Source organism: Colias croceus, chromosome 12 (genome assembly GCF_905220415.1).
Source record: "Colias croceus chromosome 12, ilColCroc2.1".
In the NCBI taxonomy this organism is placed as follows: Eukaryota; Metazoa; Arthropoda; class Insecta; order Lepidoptera; family Pieridae; genus Colias; species Colias croceus.
The window spans coordinates 1,962,807-1,985,471 of NC_059548.1; the positions used below are offsets into that span (position 1 = coordinate 1,962,807).

The 22,665-nt window shown below is 31.5% G+C and overlaps 1 protein-coding gene across 2 annotated transcripts in view; it reads right to left on the bottom strand.

Moving 5' to 3' along the window:
- LOC123696404 (RING finger protein nhl-1) overlaps positions 1 to 22,665 on the bottom strand; it is a 104,225-nt gene that overhangs the window by 58,654 nt on the left and 22,906 nt on the right. For both annotated transcript variants that reach the window (XM_045642555.1, XM_045642552.1), the window contains exon 3: positions 4,917 to 5,015. The gene's annotated coding sequence lies outside the window, so the exon portion shown is untranslated. The remainder of the gene's footprint in view (positions 1 to 4,916; positions 5,016 to 22,665) is intronic.

Below are 22,665 nucleotides of genomic sequence, written 5' to 3' on the forward strand. Positions count from 1 at the left end.
ACTCTATTTAGTATACTCAAACTATGCCACAATTCCAATTTCCATAAAAGAATTTAGGCAGCGTACACACTAACAAAACAATGAAAAGGATGATGTAAATACATTTTTTGTAAAAAAAAAAAATTAATAGAATATCGTAATATAATCGGAAAAAGAGGCTATAAGTAAGTAGATACATTATATAGATGTAAAAAACCTGTTGTCTAGCCTATTAATAGTGTAAAATGCGAGTTTAAATTTTTTTTCCTGTTTATTAAGAAACATAGATTACATACATGTATGTTATTTTTTGCGTCAAAAGTCAAAGAAAAATATAAATATATCCCATTCAACCGAGCCCTTATAATTTTTATCACCCATTATCAACTTTGTAACATATCGCAAAGATCATTTCATTGTTGTAAAATGTTCGCACATAAAACGATTTCGCTAACGATATGACGTCATAAAACATCTCTTTATTACAAGCCTAAGTTTTATAATGCGTATAACATTATTAAACCGTGTACATTATTTTTAGGGTTCAGTTTTCATTAAGTCATTTTGTATGAAGTTATTTTTTTATATATAAACAAAAATCTGATGAGTAACGATAACTTCATAGATTGATTCACGTAAAATCAACTCTATACAATGAATATAATTTTATTAGTGGGCTGTGAGTAGTGAGCGACTTCTTTTATCCAGATACGATAAATAGGTATATGAAGAGATTAATAAAATGTTTAAAAATATATTTAAACAATATATTTACTGCCTCTTATTGTAAACTTGAAAACTACAAACCTATTAAAAAAAATATTTCCCGCGCAGACAGAACCGTTCGCAAAGCAAGAGTAGTGTTTGAAATTTATTCTCATTTGTATTTGAGAGATAAATTATAATATCTGGAATAAAACTAACATAAATTAATAAAAAAATGTACGGAACCAGAAAAAAATCTCAAGCAACGAACGTAATATTGAAATATGCTATTCTCGAGACGTTGTTTTTGTAAATTATTTTTATTGTTAAATACGACACGGCTGGGAGTGCTCTGAAGATGATTTTATTAAAAGTGGAAATATGAGAGGTCGTAAGTACACATTGTAACGTATTAAGGGGAGAAGCTTTCAGATTATGTATGTTTTTTTTTTGTATTAATACCTTTTTAATATATTTTGACGTGAATTTGTCCGTAAAACATCACTTATTTAGATATGATGTTTTTCATACAATTGGTTCGTAAAAAAATCCAAGATAACATACCTAATATATACGGGAATTATAATTTTTCAGCCTATCTATAAAAAAGAGGATATTCTCAATTCAACCGTATATTTTTTTTGGTTTGTTAACTTCCGCCTGGAGGGTCCGATTTGGATGAATATTTTTTTTTATTTTAGCTCTTTCGGTTGATACCACTTAAATGTTGTCCAGTTCTGATATTAAGAAGGCGGTTTACGTTTTTGTTAAAAACAAATATTCTTACTTTTCTATAGGTACCTATTGTTTTCCATGCGATGCAGTATAGACGAGTGAAGCCGCGGGCGGAAAGCTGGTTTACTATAAAATCGAAAAACAACATAAAAACTAGTCACACACAGCAATAAAGCGGGGGCTTGTAAAAGTTTCGTTATTGAAACTCTCAAGTTGCCAATATATATGTCGCAAGACGTGACTTTAAAATGTAAGGGGTTTGACTTGAGTGGATTTCGATACATTGTAATGTTCACGTACTGAGCTTTTAGGTTTTATTCTATACTATCTGTAGTTTAAGTGCATTGTAATTATAAAAATAGTGTTTGAAAATATACAAAGAAGGATATGGACTTCATTACTTCATTCAATATGACTTGTAATTATAACAGAAAATATTTGGATGGATATATCTATGCGATAACTGTAGTCTGTAGATTGTCGAAGCTATATACATTATTCTGAATTGTAATATCGTATCGTATTATTGTATTTTCGTTAATCTACATAAATTTCTTAAAGGTAATTCCTTGTCCATAAGAGATTGAATTCCACAGTTATACAAGTATGAACATAGCAATATTGTGCTTATTTTAAACGTCGAATAAGTGTATTAACAATTATCATAAATTGTTGTTAAATCGTAATACCTACTGTTATAATACTATAAGCCAATAAGATGGAACTTAAATCTATCTAATAGTGAAATGTGATGAAGCTACACGTGTGTATCTAATCCTTTAGAATTTAGATTATACGTCTATACGAGCTTGATGTAATGTGGTTTACCTATACTGATACTATTAACAGAAAATAAATATATTTTAGAGTAAATATTATATTGATTATTATTTATTTTTATTTATTTGTTTGACCACTTCATTACACACTTTGTTTTTATAAAATATAATAGTATAAACCTAATAAATCACAAAGTTACAGCTTTAATATGTGTAACGGGGCGGCCTTATCACTTCAGAGTGATCTCTACCAGGCGACCCCTTAGGCAAAGGACAAGTGTTTGCTGTATAAAGGGAGGCATCAAAATCTTATTTTTAAAAATTAAACAATATTTTATAAACATACATATTACTTAATAATTACATAATAATATATACCTACTAAATGATAAACATACACATATAAAAATATAATAGTAATTAATTACTTAAAGTATTAAGGTCACTACTCAGAGCCATATTCCAGATCTAAATAATATTTATGTATTAGACGTTTATAAGAAGTTAAAGATTGTGCACGTCTTATATCCACAGGTAAAGAGTTCCACAATCTTACAGCGGTTGAAGCAAATGAATAACATAAGAAATCAGTTTTTTGAGTAGCCACACGCAGTGTGAGTCTTTCTTTCGATCGTAGAGTATAAGTTTCATTCTGGAGGAATTCAAAGTTATTTTTAAGGTATGAAGGCGATTTAGGGTCAAAAAGTACTTGATACAAGAGACGGAGAAAATGTATATTACGACGAGATCGGATTGGCAGCCACTTGAGTTTTTTTCTAAAATACGAAACATGATCGTACTTCCGAAGCCCAAAAATGAAACGTATACAAAAGTTTTGCAGACGCTCCAGTTTATTTAAAAGCTCCTGTGTAAGATCCGGACGGCAAGCGTCAGCGTAATCGATAATAGGCAAAAGAAGGGATTGTGCTAATATGATTTTCGTGGAGAATGGCAAGAAGTTACGCAAACGCCTTAGCGAGCAAGATGAAGCATAAACCCTACGACTCACCTCTTTTATGTGATCACGCCAAGATAAAGTTGTATCAAGGTACACACCAAGGTTTTTAACAGTTTTGCTAAAAGGTATAACAATGCCATCAATAGAAATAGGTGTGAGGTTCTCCCAGTCAAGCCTTGAGATGAGACGGGGGCTACCAATGATGATGACCTGACTCTTAGATGGATTAATGGTAAGGCCATAGTTTGTGCTCCATTCAATAATCCTGGCTAAATCAGCATTAGTTGAGGCTATAGCATGTGATATATCTTCGAGGCTTGATTGAGTGTATATTTGCAAGTCATCGGCGTACATGTGGTAGAGAGAAGTTAAATTACTTGTGATAGAGTTTATAAATATCGCAAAAAGAAGAGGAGACAACACGCCACCCTGCGGGACACCATCAGTAATGGATGACCAGGATGATATTTTATCATCAACTATTATGCGCTGTCGCCGTCCACGCAGGTAACTTTGAAACCGATCAATCACCACTGGAGATATATTAATTGAACGAAGCAGACCTAACAATACTCTATGATTGACACTATTAAAAGCATTACTAAAGTCTAAAAGAGTTAATACGGTTAGCTGCTTATTGTCCATACCTGATCTAATGTCGTCGGTAACCTTAACCAACGTGATTGATTGTAGTTATACTCAATGTAACTTTGTTGTTTGATATGCATTTTATGAATTTTAAAATATAAATTGATTAATCCATTAAATTACCACCGCTTTTGATAAATCATCAGCACTTATATGCCTTCACGAATAAATTATTTTTTTACCTTCTCAAAATAGGCATAGGTTCAACATAAATTATTACAATGTGAATTTCTATTTTTTTTTTCAAAGTTGAAGTAAAAAATTTCATAGATTTATATCAGTAATTTTATTTTCTTGGTTAACTGTAAAATTTTGAAAAAATAATTACGTAATTTCATTAAAAATAAACAAAGATCTCAAATTAATAATTATGTTAACATAACAGAAAAAAACTACTTCTATAAAATCGGCGATATCTTAAAGAAATATATTTCTACGAACTTGTTAATTGTACCAATAAATAAACATTTGTCGATCAAAGAGGCCAAAATAAACCAATTGCTAAGTGAAGTTATCAAGCGAAAAATTATATTTACCTTATAAATATGTTTGTCGTATAACAGAGGTTATTTTACCCAAAACATATTTTCATAAAAGTGTCACAATACAAACAAATATATCTATTAACTCGGAGTTTGTTTATTTTATAAAAGAGCGTATATTGCTGAAGCTCTAGAAATGTTTTCTTTGTGATATGAGTGGATAATTTTTTATTCCTTTTTCACTTAACTTTTATAGGGGCCATTTTTGTTATATTACTACAAAATCTATGTTGATAAAAAATATAAAGACTAAACCTTCTGGCTTCGGTAAATATTATATTGGCAGAAAAACTATGTTAATAAAGATGAAAAGTATCTTTAAATTTATCTGGTTGCTAAGCTTTGATCACACATTAACATTTATAGTTATCTGATAAATCGTAAAATACCTAAATCTACGATAAAAGATACGATACTTTACAAAAATCCTCCTATCCTATCCTAGTATCTGTTCTTTAAAAGATACGTGTTAACTATAATTTTAATCATAATAAATTTGTCATTTTTGATTTTATGAATAAAAAAATTTATCATGCAACAAAAAACGGGATTTAAACCTGTTAAATTTACCTTACGTTGTCGGAAAACAGCCGTGGCGGGCCCGTCACTGGGGCGGGCCCGCACTAACTCTTGCTTTTAGTTCTCCCTTACAAAAGGACACTTCACCACCTGAAATTGAAATAAAACACATTTTAATAACTCGTAAAATGGAGGTATTGAAATGCGTGAAGAATTGGCAAGATAATCAAATCATATTATTAATTAATATTTGAAAGTAAAAAAGGATGGATAGGATTTTTGTAAAAAATAATATGTAGTTAGGTAGTCATATTATGTAAATAATCGGCTAGTGAGTGTTATATTCATTGGTACCTATTTTATAAATGAAATTTGCAATGTAATAAATATTGTCTCTATTTAGATTCCTATACATTAATTCTGCTATTTAAAAAATATAGATAGCAATTAATCCATCCGTATCTCTTCAATTATTTCTATTTACAATAAATCCACTGACAGACATTTATGTATTATCAGTATGGTATAAAATTAACACTGTAACATAAATTAATTAATCCATTTAATAACCACTTATGATAAATCATCAGCACTTAAATCCCTTCACGAATACTATTTTGTATCTTCTCAAAATACGCACTAGCTCAACATAATTTGAGTCGTATCACAATAAGAATAACGCGTAATTTAGCGTGAAATTGCAACCACCATCAGCCAACAGATACAACCTACTCGGGAATAAAATTCCTCATATTTACAACGGCTTTGTGACATAATTTTCACCGCACAATACAGAAATTTTAAGCGAAAATACAAAATGATTGTAGTCAAAAACAGAGCACTATGTTGTCAAGATAAAACACAAAAGAATCGTTATTTGAGATGTCTTCTCTTGTGGAATTTTAATATTAATTATAATGAGATACCTAACTTACCTACTGAATACGTATGTATATTATTATAATATTATGTATTTTAATCCTGTGAACTAAATACTTAAAAAATAGCGTGTGTGCCTTTGGCAAGATTAAAATATACCAAATACATTGCCTTTCTCGATGACGTGACGGTATTGCCATGACTTGACCTTTAAATTTTACTCTCAACGCGCCTAAAGGAGTTTCACTTCAATAATTATTATTTTCAATTCAATCAAGCTTGATTGTTTGCCTTTTACATTCTTTTAAATAGCTTATTTTCATTCATTTTATTTTCACTAGAGATTTAAAAAATAATATTGTATTAAGTGGTATATTTCTGTCAGATATATTAGGTACGCGTCTATATTCAGAAATACACAGTTGGTTCCAGAGGGACAAACATTAGGATGGATTAGATACCTTTACTCTAGTGATGGCGCGTTTTATTTTTAAATCCGCAAACACGTGGGTGTTATAAGTTTTACGTGTGTATTTATTATCTGTGAATATGTTTAACTCTGACATTTCAGTTCAAAGTCAAATGAATAAATTGTGTCCAAAATATTGTCCAAGTGGTATACTTGGCTTTAATCTATGTAAATATTTATGCGCACTGATTTTAGTTGTATCCATCACTATACCATCAATTAAATAATGAGTTGACGTAAGTAGTTCTAGACGGTAATCCAAGCATGACATTCGTTTACGTTAATTATCATGCTGCAAGAGCGTCTAAAAGTAGCAAATCATGTATTTTCATACATTTCTCGAACAGACTGAATGAAGTGCATGAAACGTCCCATGAATTAAGGTTTTTATTGATTACTAGTTTACCACCCGCGGCTTCGCCCGCTTTGACTAAAACCTAATAAATTATATACTAAAACCTTCCTCTTTATAGTGATTTATTTATTTATCAGTCAACTGCCAGCACGTAGTTCGCGTATCATTCTTTTGAATTATCGATCTAAAGTCTAAGCGGTTATCCACGTAACTCATGTCAAGCTGCATTATCGTCTAGGATCCAGTTAAGTATACGACTCATCACTTTCAAATTTTATCATGAGTTTATGTAAGACAACCCATAGGTACTCGACGTTCAGAAAAGACCAAGTAAAAGTGGCGGTTATAATCCACAGTGAGATAATGTCAAGACTTTCCAGAACATTCGAGAAAGAATCACAAAAACCCTCCAGATAAGTCATGACTGCGTTTTGTATTCAATGGGCTGTTTTCAGATAAGACGCTTTGTTAAAAATAAAATTGAGATAATAAACAATGTAAGAGGATCAAATGAAAGTATTTTCTAAATTAAAACTAAAAAGGACTTTTTACTAGCTTTTACGTATTGTCGGGTAACTAGGAAAATAAGAGGTTACATTTCAATGAGATATAAAAATTATTAAATATACTTTTTACTTATGTCATTTCTACTATCAGGACGGTAGTTAGTTATATTTTATCCAAGAAGCTTATATCTAATACACTGGAGATTGCACTATGACCAATAACTTGTAACAAGAAAATATGATCTAGAATGACGTCAATCATGTTTTTTGTCTCTTTCTGTTGAGTGACCACGCTGGTTTGTAAATTCAGGATTTTTCAAAATAGAAAAAACTAAAAATCATGGTCTATAAATAATAACGACAAAGGTATATTTTTAACAGTATTTATATTATAATATTATGGTCATACTTTATAGGTACATACAATTTTAATTGGTATAGAATGATAGTTTTAAACAACTTTTGGCTACAAAGCTTGGATATGAACCGATATATAGCATTAGCATCCTTTGTAAATAGAGGAAAGTTGTGATTTGCATCAGATGCTGTTTACCAAATTGTAAGCTACTCAGATCTTCTTTTGAAACGCGTTGCTTCGACTGGTCAATTTCAAGCCAAAATCATCAAAGAAAAACTGTTTAGCGGCCTTGCACAAATTTCAGCTAACTTTACAAAGTTTATTTTTCAAAAGGTATTTTTTTCTGGGTCGTAATCCTCAGTAACCTTGATGGGCACATATATTTCTTTTTATTTTACTTTTGGAAAGCTGAAATACGTAAAACAAAAAAATATAAGGTAAGTTAAAAAAGTATAAATTTCAATGTAAAAACGAACAATTTTATAACTACATGTGAGTGCAATACCGATGTCGTGTGTTGTTTCATTACTAGTAACAATCTTTAAAATGGTGTTCTAAATTTTCATCATAATATTGTTATTACAATATATTCTCCTCGCTATTCATAAAAACTCTTCATCATGGTTACCTTACTTGTTAAATTTGTTTATTGAAAACTTGTTGAAAAATGATAAAGTATTGGGGAAATAACAAATTTAACATGACTGCTTACTAAAATGATGCTAAATTAGACAATTTTTGCCATTGAAATGATTCTAAACAGGTAAATGCAGGAGTATTGAGGAATATTGTAAATAACGTAAATATACACTTGCCTGTGAAATTCTATGCCAGAATTCGGTGTCCAAACGCTTCTGCAATTTTGCACAATACAATGCATTCTTTATATTCGGAAAATATTCATTAAATAAGCAACAATATTAACTTAAATATTCGAAGCGACGCAATTTTTTTGACACACATGCCATATTGACAAAGTGAGAGTTGCTACAATTTTATTATGGTGACTACCCATAATCAGCGAGTATCGCTTTTTAATAATTGGTTCAGATACTTATTTTATTTAGCATAAATAATAATTGTTTCCTCCAACAATGCTTCTGAATGACGTTTTTGGCAATTTATCAACAAACTCATGTACAAAAACTAACCTTTTGCACAGAATATTACAGCATACATAGTAGCCTTGGGAAAACTTCGTATTAACAGTGGCAATACCAAGTTAGGTGTGAAAGTGATAAAAAACATGAACTGGGAAATATTTTCTTGTTACACGTCAAATGTTCATACCGAAATCTCCAGTGTATTAGATATAAGCTTCTTGATTTTATCATACGAATGAAAAGAAAGAAAGTGATAATACTTGTATCAAAAAAGATCAAAAGAGTAGTTTTAAGGGCTGATTTTTCAATTCTTGGTTAAAACTTATTCATCGAATAACGTATTTAACTACCATTTCAAAAATGTATTCTAATTGTCCGTATATGACAGCTTACAGGTGACATTTTAAAATGTTCGTGTAATACTTTATTGGACGGATAAATTTTAACTAAGGATTGAAATATCGGCCCTAAATGAACACGCGTAATGTCATGAGTAAAATATTCAGCCTAACAAGCATAACCATACAGCAAAAAAAATGCATTTTCCAGTCAGGTACCTACTCTTTATTTATTAGAGCAAATAAGAAGCGAAACCTCCTCTAATCCCGCGAGAGGTAACAAGTATGTAATGCAGTGAACTGGCTTTGCCTTTTGTCTTCTATCTGAGCTCCCGCAGGCTTCTGGCGAGACGCCAGGAAGGGAGGAACAAGGGATAAGATCCTGCGTTTAATATAAATTTTTGGAGCTTTAGATTGGAGCCCACATGAAAAAATTTACACGTTAATGATAGAGAAAATCCAACGCAAATTTTCAAGATGCCTTTTATCTTAGATATTATCCCTACTTATATCCATCCTTGTACGTAACGGGGATGGTTGGAATGGATACACTGGAGCTACGACGCGAGCGCGCGCTTATGGTTCATTATTATCTGCTGTTAAATAACAAAATTGACAATCTCGTGGCACTGGGGGCCTGTGGTGTGTGGGGGACCGAGCTGCTCCGTGCAGTGGCGCTCGCGTCCGCTGTTCGCGGAGAGCCTGCTCCGGACGCGAGCCGCTTGGAGTGCACCCACCCATCATGCACTCAATTTGTTAAATAAATTCTTACGTGCTAAATCTGAAGTGGACCTGTTTAATGTTAATATTGTATCGTTTGTCTCTAATTGTACCTTATTTTTAAGTCAATCTTTGTAATAATTGTTATCTTTGTGCGTGTTGGTATGTTTTGTACTGTAAGTCAAAGATGAATAAAGAAATAAATAAATAGTAAATAAAGTAAGTATTAATGGTAAAAGTAAAAGGCAACTGGTAACGGAGGATTTGTTGGTAAACATATTTTGTTAAGCAACATTTGATCAGCACTGTTGTTGGGATTTTTTTTTGTTGCTACTGGGACGAGAACTTGTCAGTAGGATAAGTTAGCTCTGCAGTATACTGGAAACTTTAATGCTGCAACATGCTTTACACTTTGTTGAAATGTTGTCCTGAACATGTTAATAGCAACTGAACCGGAATATGTTAACTGCTGAACATATTTTATAGGGTAGGATATGAAACATATTTTATATATATAATAATACCTATATAATAGTATTTTATACAACTGCATTAGTCTTACTCATTGGTGGTAAAAAAATCGCTTTCTGCGTTGTTGCGCAATTTTTTAGACAGCAAAGCGAAATGATTTTAGACAACATAGGCGAAGCTGTTGGTGGAAATAATATAGTACTATCATAATATAACTCAATTCAATGATAAATGCGCGAATCCTCAACCTCCTGTAAATTGTGCCGACCAATAAGAAATTTGTGTACATAATAATATGTAACTTGTCAGCAAGTTATAGAGTTCAAATTTAATAAATTCCATTTTAAACTTATCGGCCATTTGCATTTTGCCTGCATCGTTTGCATTTTAATATGCCTTATCCCAGTAGCTTTAAATGAACGTATTATGAATTATGAATTTATTGTTGCCTATTTTAAGAAGTTTATAACATATTTAATATTATAACAATGCTGAATTGTACAGAATTCATCTCTAAGAGACGGATTAAAAAGTATAATTTGCCTCCATAATTAATACGCCAGTGAAAATTACAAATGGCAATGAATAATTTACATCAAATCAATTCAATATGTGCCTTCATAAGACTAATAAAATCTCATCTTAATTATAAATAAAGAAAATACATTTATTTTAGCTTATAATTAGGTACTTGCATTTATTTCTTTCATAGAAAGCAAGATGTGTTTTACATGATAAAAATATCCCTTTTTCAATTCAACTTTTATCTATAACATAGAAAAATATCTATACATTTTATTTGAAAATCTATCAACGTATATTGGCGTGAAGCCAAGCTAACCTATCGCGAGGTCCAAGCTATGACCTTAGAACTTTCACGTCTTGTTTTTATTATATTTTCAATATTTGTATGAGCTTTTAAAGTTTATTTCATTTGTAATACAGTAAGGTAAGTACAGATAATACAGTTTAATAATGAAGAGTTTTGTTTCTATTATTAGACAAAATATTCTAATGATATTAAGTTTCAAAATATAATATACTATTCCATCTATTTATAATATAATATTATATTCCATATATTTATATAATAATAATTATTATTATTAAATAATAATTTATTAATATAATAATAATAATTTGTAATAGGAACTGTTGATTTTTCTTTTTTTCTCTTGAGTTTTTCCAATGAACGATGGTATATTTGTATAAAACTACGAAACTCCAATCTAGTTTCGGAGTTAATCTATTAAAAAGATATAATTTATTCTGAAATAGACTCACTAATAAGATACCCATTTATTCAAAAAACGTTACAAAAAGACAGGAGAATTTAAATACTCACTCTCATTGAATATTTTAAATCGCATAAAAGATATTATTTAACCAAAGGCATAACGGTGAAAAACTGAACGCGGTTCCAATACTGTGGTTGGAAATTCACGTATTTCCAAGTTGAATTATTAAATTGTGTAAAACGTCCGGAAATTTTATAGATGCTCAAAGACAAAACGATTTCATGAATATAGGTCAATGTCCAATCTATAAATCTTTGTGAATTATTCGAATTTGAGTGTATCAATAAAAGATATCGCTTAAAAAATGCAAATGGCGATCATCTTGGCTAAATTTATTCTGAAATGTTTTAAAGCAGTTAAATTTGTTTTATTTTTGTCACGAGCTTACGAAAGGTTAAATAAAAAAAATTACTGTTGTGTCTCAAACACATTCGTTGATTAAAGAATTTGAAGGTTAAGCAAAGTCACGTGCGGTCAGATAATAGATGGGTGACCGTCACTAATATCTAACTGTTAGGTATATCAGTCTATTATGCCTCAATTTATATCAAGTTAATTAAATATATTAATTACATATTCTAAAATTCTAAATCCTTTCGACTTCTAATATACAGGGTTACAGGAAAAGTCGATGTAGATCCGTTAAGGGCATGTAGTACCCTTATTTAACCCTTATTTAATCTAATTAACCCTGTATACTATCGAATGAAGAATGTTTCAGAATTTAGTACCTATAGTTTGTACTACAGTGAGGAAAATCCCTTAACAAAGCAATCAGTAATAAAGTAACGTACCTCCAGTTCCCTTCTAACGACTTCCTAATTACCTTTTTATGTGCAGCTGTAGTAAAAAAATACATTAAAGTGTTATTTACACTAAAAGAGCGAAGCGATATTTTGACCAATAATTTTATACATGAAGGAAATACATTATGATTATTATGATATAGTCTCTCCTGGATTGCTAAGAAAGGAGCAATATGATACAAGGGCTTTTACTACTATTAATGAATAATATTTCATCGACGTAAAAGTTATAAAAATATGTGAGAAAATTAAGAGGTAGGTATACCTATTGATATTTATTTTCCAACAATTCTTAAGTAGAAGCTTCGAAAACAAACAAAAAACGGATAGTTTAAATTTACAAGAAAATTTTAATTTCAATATAAAAATAACTAAATCTCTCAAAAATATCTCATAAATAAATCTATAGCATCGCTTCAACTGGCAGCAATCCTTAAGTACACCCGTCAAATAGCAAGTGAGATAAGGCTATCGACAGGAAATAGCCATGTCGTTGAAGGCTCTACAAACGAAATCGGATCCCTTTCTTCTCGCCGGATTTAATTCGTGATGTTTTCTTTACGATAATTGTGATTGAACTGCTCTGAATGCCTGATGGATTGATGCCAATGTACTTATCTTAATTGTGTAAAATGTACTAGTTCAAAGAGCCTATTACAGTATTAAAGAATATATGGACAATAAAAATCCATAGAGGGTTGTCGCGTAAAAACCACAGGACAGTTCTTTGGCATATTATGATAATAATGTTACATATTATGTATTTTGTAAAATTAAATTGTAAAACTGACATGATTAAAAAGAGCAACTATTGAGTTTCTTGCCGGTTCTTCTCCGTAGATACTGCTTTCCGAATCGGTGGTAAATGTTAAAAATATGTATTGACGTATCAAAAGTGCTTCTAGAGGAAGTCTAATTGAATAAATAAATGTTTGAGTTTGAGTTTTGTGTTTTGAGTGACGCTATGATCAAGGGAAAAGACTACTATTATGTACATATTACTAGTATTTTATAATTGACTTTCAAATTATCAAATTGATAATAACTGAAAAATATGACACATAAACTATAACATCAAATTCTTAGCTACAATATTCCTGACTCTATCCACCAATGATAAACAAGAACTACGACCAAAGACAACCTTAGATATAAAATAATCGCAATCAAGTAATATACGAGATGCCTGTCTTTAACGTACTTCCTACTTGATTGCGATTATTTTATATCTAAGCAGATATAATATTTTATCATTATATCTCCTCTTTTTTTCAGTTACGAGTATTTTCTTTAATGTAGCAAAATCATGAAGGTAACAATCTGCACACTCGTATCTTTATGATTGGTCAATATTCCCTGCGTTGTCATCTAATCTGCTGCATTTAAGACGTACCTAATAAGTAATAGAATGGATGGATGATCCCCATGGTGCATGCACATGGTATTCATCCATCAATTATTGAACTTAGAACTGTTTATTTAATAAAGTACCTGAATGGGGAGTAAGCAACGATCAGTTAGAATAATATGGCTTGGCTGGCAGCTTGGCTATGGTATTTGCTGACACCTGTATTTAAACTTATTGCATTTTCGAAGTGGATACATAAACTTTTGTTTATGGAAGTACTGCCACAGAATATAATATAATAGTAACTGCTTTCATCACGATAATATTTTCCTTCAGTAAGTGTACATGTGGTCATGTGATGTAAAGAATAAGAATTGAAGTATCAATTTATATTTATTTATTAGCTTGTACCTCTATATAAGCTTATAAGTGTCGAACTCTTGAGTTTTGACTGAAGTTTGGTACTTTAGTTACTGAGTCACATTTGCATACCATACGATAAAATAAAGATATTATGATAGAAATTTATTCCATAATACAATAAGAATCAAATTATTACGCATGAAGGCGATAACTGAGTTACATAAAACAGTGTAAGAATAAGCAAACTGGACAGAATAACTCGACCGTTTTATTTTATTCCTACCTTTAACCCAATTTGCTCTCGTTATTTTGGACACAAATATAGGTATTATTATTATTATTGTATAGATAATAATTATATAGAAACGTAGTTATTTAAATATGTATAAAGAATTATTTCAATTAAACACAGTTCTCTTTATTAAAATGATAAACAAAGCTTTGTAGTTTATTACTTTTCAGTAAATAAATACAACATTCACAGAAATTTCATATAATTTCATCTGTACCAAAGTTTACTTAAATGTTATTGAATATTAATTGAAAATAGATTGATTTAATTTTCGTTAGAAAACTGAGAACATTTGTGAAGTTTATTAGAAGCATGATAGCGTCTGCGGTTTACTGTGCTAAATAATCAATCTATACTAATATTATAAAGCTGAAGAGTTTGTTTGAATGCGCTAATCTCAGGAACAACTGGTCTGATTTGAAAAATTATTTCGGTGTTAGATAGCCCATTTATCAAGGAAGGCTATAGGCTACATATCATCATGCTAAGACCTACAGGAGCGGAGCAATGCGGGTGAAACCGCGGAGCACAGCTAGTTTATAATAAAGAAGATCTGTCCTTATATCATAAATGAAAAAATCTAAAAAAATATGACATTTAAAAGAAACATCTTATTTATCTAGGGCACATTTAATAGGCATCGTTAATTTCAGCGAGAGATCCCTGAGGAAATCTAAAACATATTGCTATGCGGTATTTAGTTAGCTTACAAAACGTACGGATTTTTTCCGATGCAATCTTTGGGGATTCAAAATAGATTGTTCTCGAAATTGTATAACATTTTCTCGTTAAACGCTTGAAATGTGTCAGATTATGTATTACCGTAATGACAGAGTGGTTTTTTGAACGGAACTCGTAGGAGTAAAAAATATAAATTACTAGCTTTCCGCCCGCGGCTTCGCCAGCGTTTTCAATGAAAAACCCCCCATAGTTCCCGTTCCCGTGAGATTTCCGGGATAAAACCTATCCTATGTACATAATTCAAGTTATCCTCTATATGTTTGCTTAATTTCATTGTAATCGGTTCAGTAGTATTTGCGCGAAAGAGTAGAAAACACACACACATACTCACAAACTTTCGCATTTATAACATTAGTAGGAAGTAGGATAAAATGATACAACGGCAGAGGGTGATATTTCATTGAATTTAATAAAATTTCAAATTAATTTAGGAGCTGGAACATAAAGCGTGTCACTACTCTTAACTATCATTTATTTATATTTATGTGGGTGAATCTCTACCTTTTATATGGTGTAAATTCTTAGTAAAACGTCAAAGTAATTCGTTAAAACATTCAAGTCAACCCACATAAACAACATCATATGAAATAAATGATACGTACACAGTATCACTTTCATAATTGCTTATTTTTTCTCTTACAAGGCTGTAGACTACAGACAACACGCTGGCCAAGTGCGGTTAGCAGATGTCACATGTCGACGAAGTTTTGGCTCCTAGATACGGGTTTCTTCATGTTTTTCTTCACCAATAGTAACAGTGATCATTTTTGTATTGTGCAATTTAGGTGCACATAATATGAAGTTATTTTATTTATTCGTTTATTTATCACTTTCACCTGTATGTTTGTATATAACCGACATGGTTGTATAATGTATGACGTATATACGACTGCTTTAAACTAGATATTGATCCACTATAATGGACGGATATAAATCAAAATTTTATATAATTTTATGAAAGCGCCTTTTCTGGTTTCTTTTAAACTACACTAATTATTTTACCGCGACTTCCCAATTTAAATTAGAAGCTGAGCCACCAAAACACAGAATATAGATTTTAGTATACCTTATCCATATATTATATAAAACTCATACATCTATATCAGTCATCTTTTTATATACAACTATAAAAAGGTGACTGATATAGTGATCTATCAACGCACAGCCCAAACCACTGGACGAATCGGGCTGAAATTTGACATGCAGGTAGATGTTAGGACGTAGGCATCCGCTAACAAAGGATTTCCCGAAATTCTTGCGGGAACGGGGAAAAACGGGGATGCACGTACAAAGTCGTGGGCGGAAGCTAGTTCATAGATATAACCACATCAATTCATGCAAACTTTACATAGATGTGAAACTGAGTTAAACGCAAGCAAAGCAAGCAAACATATATATAGGGTGTCCCAACAAGAACGCAAGTTTTAAATTTGGCGCCATTCGAAATGTCATTGTTTGACATTTCAACAAGTGTTATTTTTTTTTAGTAGAAGGTATAAGGTTAGTAAAAATGAAACGCTAAACGAAGGATCAACGCATTCTCATTGTAAAATTTGTGTTTTACCAAAATGGTGAAAGTTTTGCGGCTACAGTACGCAAATTGCGATCAAAGAAATTGCGATCAGTAAAAAGATTAATGAAAAAATTTGCTGAAACTGGGTCTGTTAGTGATGTAAAGACAACAACGCGCCTTCGACCAGGTCGATCAACCGAAAATATCGCAGCTGTACGTGATGATGTCGCTCAAACTCCATCCATCTCAATTCAACACCGAGCTCAAAAAATTGGTGTTTCCGAATCCACTATGACGCGAATTTTGACGAAAGATATGCATCTTACATGCAGGAGGGGATGTGGTTTCAACAAGACGGTGCCACATGTCATACAGCCAGAGAAACAATACAATTGCTGCATCAGTCATTTCCCAGTCGAGTTATTTCACGCTTTGGGGACCATAATTGGCCACCTAGATCATGCGCTTTAGGGGTTTTTTTGATATCGATGGTTTATGCGATTAAGTCGACGACGACTCAAGCCTTAAACGACGAAATTGGACGCTGCATTAATGAAATACCGCAGCATTTATGTAAAACGGTCATTGAAAATTTCATTAAAAGATCGCGTATGTGCAAGCAAAGCCGCGGCGGCCATCTCCCTGATGTGTTGTTCCACACATAACCTCATCTTGTCTACTTTACGATTTAATATAGATTTCACAATTTTTTTTTTAATATCTGCGTTTTATGTCAAATTTAAATCTTGCGTTCTTGTTGGGACACCCTTTATATTACAAACGTGTCGCCTCATCAAAGGATATTGTTTTAGATTTCCAATTCGGAATAGTAATTATTTGGCGTACGTTTTGGCGAGATTTGTACCTACATTGAAAAGGGATAGGCTTCACTGATGATACTGCTTACAAATGAACTGATTTCATGGCTAGTTTTTAGTACATATGCTAGTAGTGTACACCGGCCTTATTTGTATTTTTTGTTTTGATTGTAGTTTAAAAAGCTCTATATAGAAAAAGACTCGTGTACCGAAAGTTAATCACGAAAAAATCGTTATTATTGTTTCTTTATAACAAGAATTATAATATTATTGTAATTCCGAGATGTGCTATAAATAACAATTTTCTTGTTATTAAAATGTATATGATATGTGGGCATGAATTTATTTCTGTATTAATATCGGCATACAGAGAATTTTGTCAACCGTGAACTGTGGTAAGAGACCGCGTATGGCAAAATGAACGTTACAAAATTATCAACATATTACGTTATGGACTGTATATGTACCTACTAGGAAACTACTTCATTTAAATTCAGTACTAGGAAATAATAATTTGAAAATGTGTATAATGTCTCTCGTCAAATGGACATTAATTACTGATGAATTCAATTACAAAATACAATATATATATTGTTAGACGTAACTTTTGATTTAATATTTTTGTGGATGAATAGTTGTCAAATGTCAATATATAGTTGTCATTATTTCAAGTCTGAACATGCTTAACTGTCGAATACTATAAATTGCCGCTTTCCTTTGTCTCGTGGCGCATTCGTACGAATCGTGCCTAGGGGCTCGGACGTTGTTTATACGACGTTCGACCCAACTACCTTCACTTTGCTAATAGTCGTTGACTTGCTGCGTTTTGTTATCAACTACCTACATCAATTAGGTAGCTGTGTAGAATCGCAGTACATTCTTATTAAGTTATTACATTCAAATTAATATTTAACCCGGCCTCGCGTGTTACTTCTTAGATCAGAAGTGGGATAGAATTCAAGCCTACACTTATTTAAATGTGTTTGAGTTTACGTAGTTTTGTAACGGCATACTGGCGTTTGTGTTTTTTCGTGCGTAGTGTAAAGTAAAAGTTTGTTACGTGGATTATTGTAACGGGAATGTAGTTCATCGAAGGAGTTGTGTGTGCTATCCGAACTGCGCCCTGCAGTCCGGGGTAGTTGAGCCTTCATTTGTGTTAAGCGAACGTCGTGCCTATGTCACAAATGAGTAGGCGTTGTTCCCATGATACGCGAACGTAGTGCCTATGTCATGTGGATGTGATTGTTGTTCTGTAAGGTCAGTGTGGCCGAGGCAGGATGGTTGTGTAATCCCGAGATGAACTACCGTTGTAGTGTAATACGAGAAAAGGCGTACGAGGACGTACGATTGTCAGTATGGCCGTGTTAGACGTAACTTTTGATTTAATATTTTTGTGGATGAATAGTTGTCAAATGTCAATATATAGTTGTCATTATTTCAAGTCTGAACATGCTTAACTGTCGAATACTATAAATTGCCGCTTTCCTTTGTCTCGTGGCGCATTCGTACGAATCGTGCCTAGGGGCTCGGACGTTGTTTATACGACGTTCGACCCAACTACCTTCACTTTGCTAATAGTCGTTGACTTGCTGCGTTTTGTTATCAACTACCTACATCAATTAGGTAGCTGTGTAGAATCGCAGTACATTCTTATTACATTCAAATTAATATTTAACCCGGCCTCGCGTGTTACTTCTTAGAATATATATATTGTACTAGCTTTCCGCCCGCGGCTTCGCCCGCTTTATCTAAAACCTAATAAGTTATATACTAAAACCTTCCTCTTGAATCACTCCATTTATTAATAAAAACCGCATCAAAATCCGTTGCGTAGTTTTGAAGATTTAAGCATACAAAGGGACATAGGGACAGAGAAAGCGACATTGTTTTATACTATGTAGTGAATAGTGCTATAGAGAAGGCGCAAAAACATAGCGTGTTCAAATCAAAATGTGAAAAAATCATATAGAAAAAATCATATTATAAGTCATCATCTTATCTGAAAAAGGTACCAATCGAATAAAAATAAGAATTTATTAAAATCTAAATAAAGTCTTGTCATGAAAACTAAACATAATAAACTAAACATTATTTTTAAGTGTATTAAAATGTATTCTATAAGGTGTACAATAAAGTATTTTTCATTCATTCATTCATAAACTAAAGAATACTTAGATTAATAATATTAGAGCTTCAGTGCTCTTGAAATCTTTTCTCGGAACAAGCGGGCTTTCAAACCTAATTGTTCTATAATATTAGGTATAACTCAAAAGCGAATATGCTTTTGTGTAAATAAATGCGTTTCTCAAAAGGAGTATTCAATTCATAAAATATGTTAAAAGTTTTAGCAGACTGACGGTCGTAGTATTGAAGTAAAAAATAGCTAAATAGAAAAAATCTGACCTCGCATCGAGACAGCAATTTGTCTTATTCTCTATTTCCCAACGGACCGCGACTCGCGAACAAAGATTTTTTCTGAACAAGATAAGCTTCGAGAATTATCTAGAAGCTGTGTTTGATCTTAGTAGAGTTTTTGAGTAATTGACGATATGATAATAAATAACCGAGTGATAAAAAAATTAGTAATTTTGATGCAAATTTTGAAGATATTACTAAGATATCTATAAAACATGTAAGACTGTTTTAATTTTCACAGGCTATATTTTATTATGTAAATTCTTGTTTTAAATTGAGATTTGAGATATTATTGCCTACAGGCTTATAGCCGTCACTAGAAATATTTCTCTTTTCTGTGTGTAAATGTGCATTTCTTTAAATCCTAATGTTGGATAACATGGATCGATTAATTAACCATTCATTCAGAAATATATCAGTACAATAAAATTTCTAAAATAAGTCGCCATGAATACCTACAATATATAAGTTTACTAGCTTACCGCCCGCGGCTCCGCCCGCTTTGTCTAAAACTTAATAAATTATATACTAAAACCTTCCTCTTGAATCACTCTATCTATTAAAAAAACCGCATCAAAATCCGTTGCGTAGTTTTAAAGATTTAAGCATACAAAGGGACATAGGGACAGAGAAAGCGACTTTGTTTTATACTAGGTATGTAGTGATCTCAAATTTTTATCTTCTAAGTTAATTAAAGAATTTTGTTTGTCCTAAAAGAGCCATCCGTTGATGTATATAGCGGAACACAGTTTATCACCCCCGTAGATGCTTATCGACACGGAAAATGGTGGTTAGGGCTGGATACTATTGATAAATTGATTTTATCGATATCGATTTTTTTTTTTAATTTTTGTTGGAAATTTGTAAGTAATTTTTGAAATAATTTATATAATATTATAAGATTAGTGTATGTTATTTCTTGTAAGTTTAAAAAATCATGACTATTATACCTTCTTAACTATAAAAAATATATATCAAATGATTGTTACATAATATTGTTTCTGCATTGTTCAATTTGTCCATTCATGAATATAGTTATTCAATAATAAAATAAATTCACTGTTTTAAATAGGAACACAATGTAGGTACACTACACCAGCGAAAGCATAAATCTTTTAAAATATCATAAAACTTTTTACAATAAAATTTATAAACAAATTTGTTGCAAAAGAATCGATACATTCCCAACCCTAACACGACCTCGTCCTTTATTCCCGTCTAGATCGTTTTGGTAGAGAGGTTTTTTCCATTTACACCGGATTTTCGACGAACTGTTTGATTTTCTTCTATCGCACACGATTCGCGTCCAAACCGACATTGATAAGATTTCTCTTTGAATATTCGCTGATATCCATTTCGGAGTAATTTCGGATTCAACGACATAGCGACAATTCGTGCTGTACGTACTAATATTACGAATATACATTTTATGATGAAAGCAATTGGTTACTTTTGTATAATGAATAGCTTATCAATAATCATCCTTAATAATAGGGTGGATATCGATACTAATATTATAAAGCTGAAGAGTTTGTTTGAACCCGCTAATATCAGGAACTACTAAATACTTTTAGGCAAATATCATCATCCCCTAAGACCAACAGGACCGGAGCAATTCGGGTAAAACCACGCGGCACAGCTAGTCTTATATACTGACAAAATGAAGAGAATACCTGCAAAATTTGCGTGTATCATTTTCATGATAAAACAGGAGTTTACTTACTAATTATTTCGCATTTTACAAGATACAAGAACATTGATTTACCTTTATAGGAAGACTTGGGTACCTACAAAAAGTCATATTGCAGTAAGAATACCTATTAAATAAAATTTATTAAAAAAAGTAAAGATTTATTCATGACAAGTTTAGCACATAAATCGCCAATAAGATAGAGTTTATTTTAAAGTCCTCGAAAAATCTGAACATTGTAACAATGAAGCTCGGTTTAAGCATATTTCCTTTGGGCGAAATAAGTTTACGGTACATTTGCATCGGATTTCTGACAGCTGTAGCCTATTGCAGGACAAATGTTTTTGCCCATAAATCTATGGGAAAATATTGCTTTCTGAATTCTTGTGCGAGTGATTTAGTGACGCAATATGGTGCTTATGCTTTTAGTTACATCTTGTTCATGTATTTAATACAGTTATTATTATATTGTTACGTTATTTTCGTCTATCATTATATATTATCACGTAACAACTGCTTATAATAAGTATAGTACCATTCTTAAATGAAAATTTATAACTATAGTTTTAAAATGTTGTGCGTTAAGTGTGCAATAATTAATATGAAAATGTGTATACTTATAATATAAAAGATTTTTAGAACGAATTGTCTTAGGTTGGAAAACGTTAGCTTCAAACTAAATATATATTTATCATAATATTTTATGAAGTATATTTAAATTACTATATTTATAAATGAACTACATCCTTACCCTATAATTACACAATGAATAATAAAAGATGAACTTACCTCTAAATGATATGAGTTGACCTCAAACTCAACCATTACAGAAATGAATTACCTACCACCGCTTAAAAATATATAAGTATATAAAATAATATAATTATTATATTATGTAATAAACATATAAAAGCTACCAATTAAACAGAGTAATTCCGTATTTCGATAATGTTATCAATACATAAATAACGGAATAAACAGAGAAAGTAAGTTTGGTTGTAAAACTTTATTATAGGTAACTGTTCCGCTCAGTTTCATGTTGCGAGTTTCTCTTTGATCGTATGCTGTTATATTGTATGGATATAGTAAATAGTAATGGAAGGTTCTGGAATTAAATTACACAGTAATACTTGAAAAAGTGCAAGTTTTATGTTAAAAAGTTATGAGGTGTTTTAACCATCAACTGAGGATTAGGTATATATGAATGAACTATATCAATGCAAAGCATTTTTTGTTATAAACCTTATTGTAAACAGATAGGTAGGATTTCTAGAAACTAAAATAATTATATAGCTATCTTAGCTCTACCTTGCCAAG